Here is a 752-nt window from a genome sequence, read left to right as displayed (position 1 = left end):
CTGTTGCTCAGTGATTACAGGATCTCCCACTATTACTCAGTGATTACAGGATCTCTCACTGTTGCTCAGTGATTACAGGATCTCTCACTGTTGCTCAGTGATTACAGGATCACCCACTATTGCTCAGTGGGTGCAGGAATTCCACACCATTGCTCAGTGAGTGCAGGAATTTCGGACTATTGCTCAGTGAGTGTATAAATCTCCAACTGTTGCTCAGTGAGTGCAGGCATTTCTCACTGTCACTCAGTGATTACAGGATCTCCCACTATTGCTCACTAAGTGCAGGAACTCCACACTATTACTCAATGAGTGTAGGAATTTCCCACTATTGTTCAGTGACAAAAAGAAGTCTCCTCACTAGTTTCCTGGCAGAATAATCTGCAGTTGTCATGGTTGTTATCACATATCATAAAACAGTGATTACTGTCTTCAACCCACTCCATGCCCATGATCTCTGGTGTAAACACACTCCATATTGGTGATTACTGATCCCAGTACACTCCAGGCTAATGATTTCTAGTGTCAGCACACTCAAAAATGGTGAGCTCTGGTGCCAACACACTCCATGCTGATGATCTCTGGTGTAAAAACACTCCATACTAGTGATCACTAGCATAAACACACTCTGCACTGGTGATCTCTGTATCAACACATTCCATGCTGATGATCTCTGGTGTAAACACACTTCACACTCATGATCACTGGTGCCAGCACACTCCATATTGGTGATCTCTGATACTGTTACCGAAGCA

Source organism: Liolophura sinensis, chromosome 8, assembly GCF_032854445.1.
Source record: "Liolophura sinensis isolate JHLJ2023 chromosome 8, CUHK_Ljap_v2, whole genome shotgun sequence".
Lineage (NCBI taxonomy): Eukaryota > Metazoa > Mollusca > Polyplacophora > Chitonida > Chitonidae > Liolophura > Liolophura sinensis.
The sequence above is the reverse complement of the archived record's forward strand: the minus strand, read 5'-3'. Positions refer to the sequence as shown.